At 40.2% G+C, this 4,007-nt stretch overlaps 1 pseudogene; it reads right to left on the reverse strand.

Moving 5' to 3' along the window:
- Positions 1–3: 3 nt before the first annotated feature.
- LOC141816457 (putative disease resistance RPP13-like protein 1) lies at positions 4–3,550 on the reverse strand (annotated as a pseudogene).
- Between the last annotated feature and the right edge of the window lie 457 nt (positions 3,551–4,007).

Genomic DNA, 4,007 nt, shown 5'->3' on the forward strand with positions numbered 1-4,007 from the left:
TGGAAAGTAACACTTGGACATCCACTCACTATGTTCCTGAGTTATGACATCAAGGTCTAAATATGACAGTGAATGCAGATTTGGAACATCAGGTACACCGCAACAACCTAATGTCATTTCTTTCACATAAGACATAGAGGACCACTGAGGAAACTTGATCATCTTATAACACCGCTGAATTATAATAGATTGGAGACTGGGGAAATCACCAATCTCCACTCCATCCCATGCTTCCCAATTTTCCATACCGCTAAATTTCAAGCGTTTTAGAGAGGGAAATGCAATTTTGTTTTGGGAAGAAGATGGAGATGCCATTAGCATGGAGCGAAATTCACATCCCACATGTTGTACGCCATCCATCCCACTTATAGCAAGCTCTTTCAGAGAAGGAAGTTGACCCAACGGTGGAAGTTTAGTGCAATTATGACAATCTTCTAGTCTCAAAGAGGTCAACTTAGTGAAGGACGAATCACCCACCCATCCAACAAATCTGACACCTGGATAATTATCTATCTGAAGGGACTGGAGATTGATGTGCGGACGGAGGTACTCAAGTTGTTGCTCCGCCTTTTGTAAAAAAGCAAAATGGTAAACCCAATCTAACTTCAAAGAATCAAGATACTCTTTTGTCTTCAAAGGGGGTTTCGAGTTTGAAAATTTGTTCACAGAACCTACATTATAAATGGAGATATGCCCTCCAAGTTTCATCAAACTATTCAATTCTCCTATATCGCAATGCTTTTGTTCATAACTGACGTTGAAGCCGGTGAGTCTTTGCAAGTTCGTCAAGTTTCTGATTCCAGATGGAAGAAAGGCAACTCCCTGACCAAAGAACATATTTTTTATAAATATTTCCATGATTCATTTTGAGAATTTGTAAGCTGTAAAGGTTGCATATGGACTCTGGAAGACTCTCTAGTTCAGTATCTTCTATAGAAAGGTAACGAAGCAGTTTGAGGTTGCCCAATGAATCCGGTAGCTCTGTGATGCTGCTATGGTTTAAATCAAGTGCTCGTATGTATTTCAATTTTTGGAAAAGATCATCAAGGACTCCAAAGAATTTGTCTGGTCTTGTAATAAAACTTGCCCCCACAAAGTTGTCGTTTGTAATAAAAAGAGTCCGCAGAAGTTTTAATTGTTGAAGGTCTTTTATTGCCTGCAGAAATTTTTGTAGTTGAAGATGTTCGTTGTTCTTCAGCTTATGGTGTTCGACGTTGACCGATAAGTGTCGAATCTTTTGTAATTTCTTTGTGTCAAAATTATTATCCATCACACAGAAACATTCATCCTGCGCTACATATTGTGCAAGATCATGAACAAGATCATGCATCAGAAAAAGGGATAATGCATCGAATTATAGAACTCAAAACGATTTAACATTGACCTCTCAACCAATTTTTTTATGTAATTTCTGCCTATGCCCTCTGCTCTCTTATCTCCATCAAGAGGAAGAAGACCTTGTGACATCCATAATCGGATTATTTCCTCTGAATCTAAACATCTGTCTTTGGGAAATAAGCACAGGAATTGGAAGCACCTTTTAAGTTGTATTGGCATGCAATCATATGATATTTTAAGTGCGGGTAAAACTCCATTATTTGTTTCTTCTGATTCCCACATCTCATTCTCTAGTACCTCCTCCCATGAATCTATATCTTCTTTGTTTCTGAGAGCACCTCCAAGTACCTTCACAGCCAAAGGTAAGCCTTTGCACTTGTCTACTATCTTCCTACCAAGGTCTTCAAGATGTGGTTGCAGGCACTTATCTGCTCCTCCTAAAGTGACTTTCTTGAACAATGACCAGCACACATCAAATGGCAAGCAATTCAAGTTGAGAGGACTTCTTGTCTCCATAATTCTAGCAACTGATTGATTCCTAGTCGTCACTATAACTTTACCCACTTGAGCTGATACTAAGGGCTTTCTTAATTCATCCCAGAGAGTGAATTCTTCATTCCAAACATCATCTAATATCAGTAAAAACTTTTTCCCCTGTAGATTCTCATGTAATGCATGTTGGAGCCCATCTAGTTCTTCATGAACTTTCACTTTTGTAAATGATTGTAGGATCTTTTCTGTCAAACTAACAACATGAAAATTTTCAGATACACAGACCCATCCTCTTAAATCGAAATAGTTTGTCACTCTTGGATCATTATAGACAAGCTGAGCTAGTGTTGTTTTACCCAGTCCCCCCATCCCAATGACAACAATTACAGAAACTCCATTCCCTGTTGTATCATCCTCTGACAGCAGCCATTCAACCAGCATATCTTTTTCCTTTTCTCTTCCAAGAACATCTGATTCAACTACTAAAGAGCCTGTTTCTCGGTTCATATCTAAGAGCAAGGGGCTTCTCTTTCTCTTTCCAGCATTCTCAGGCAACGTTAGGAGTTTCCACTCTTTGGTGATCTCATCAAACCTTTTCTTCACCTCCGCAGCTTTATTCGCTAGTTCATCCATAATAATTGAGGTATTCACAAAAGTAATCACTGAAGAATTGCGTACCTCATCTGTCCCACTGTTGCTCTTATGCAGTTGTTTGGATCGCAGCACCTCATACTCGTACTCTTCTACTACGTCTTCAGCATCATAGGCCACATCTTTGAGCTCGCTCAGCCAAAGCTTCTCCGAGTGACTTCTTTCATGATTCTCCTGTTGGGTTGACAAGTGGTTGAACGCCCAACAAAACTCTTTGACATGAAAATGTCCCACATCTAAAACACATGGGAAAGATCATGAGTTTAAAAGGATGGAAAGTATCTCCATTGGCATGAGGCCTTTTGGGTAGAGCCCAAGAGCAAAACCATGAGGGTTTAGGTCCAAAGTGGACAATATCATGTCATTGTGGAGATACAGACATCCTTTAGACCCTACAATTGGTATCAGAGCGAGGCCGCTCTTCACCGGACTAACTGCCGGATGAGCCATGATCCGGATCTAACCATGTGGGTTGAACCTTAAAAACAAAGGAAATGGGGACTCCCGTGTTTGAATCAAGAGGACCAGACACCGGGCAGGAAGTCCTAGTAGGTCGGGTAGACCGAGGGGCATGAAGTCCTGGTTGCGGCTGGGCAGGAAGTCCTGGTGGGTCGAGGATTCAGACATCAAACGGAGGCTTTTCATTTGAGGGGGGGGCCTGTGGTCCTTTGTTTGAGGGGGGGATTGTTGGGTTGCAAGGGTGCAAACATAGTCCCACATCTAAAACACATGGGAAAGATCATGAGTTTAAAAGGATGGAAAGTATCTCCATTGGCATGAGGCCTTTTGGGTAGAGCCCAAGAGCAAAACCATGAGGGCTTAGGCCCAAAGTGGACAATATCATGTCATTGTGGAGATACAGACATCCTTGGGGACCCAACATCTCCTCCTCTGAGTCAGCAAGTTTGGCTTGGATTCTCCTCATCGTCTCTGTCAGCTTACTCATTTCTTGTTCAATATTGTTGTGTAGCAACGAAGAAGATGACGTTGACGTTGATGAGAAAGCCAAGCTACGCAGCTTGCCTACCATCGTGGTGAACATGGAAGACAGGACGCCTCCTCCGGCCATTGTTCTTCTCTGTTTCTTGTTGGAAATTTTAGGTAGGCAGACAAGGAAGGAGCAGACTTGTAAATTAAGGGATGTCGTAACGCTCAACAAACCTCTTTGACACCTTCTTGAATATGACATAATTATTAATTATTATCAACTTTCCACCAAGTTTTTATACCATACAGCATCATAATTTTCTTATTTTTTTTTTCAAAAATATCACATAGTTGAATAATCAGGATAATATTTGGATGCTCATGGTGAGTGTGACACAGCAAGTTGCACCAAATTGTCATATCTGTAAAGTTTTTTCTATTCAATTATATATTATATATATTATCTATATAGCCATCATGAAGATGACAAAGGAAGTTGCTTAAAATTTCATTGTCTACTCTGCAAACTTTTTTTTTTTTGTAAATAACTATTTCTTATAAATTTCAAATATCTTCTTAATGAGAATAAGTATGAGATG

Source organism: Curcuma longa, unplaced genomic scaffold (assembly GCF_044706935.1).
Source record: "Curcuma longa cultivar G26 ecotype Majalengka, Jawa Barat unplaced genomic scaffold, ITB_CL_G26_1.1 contig_16740, whole genome shotgun sequence".
Classification (NCBI taxonomy): Eukaryota; Viridiplantae; Streptophyta; class Magnoliopsida; order Zingiberales; family Zingiberaceae; genus Curcuma; species Curcuma longa.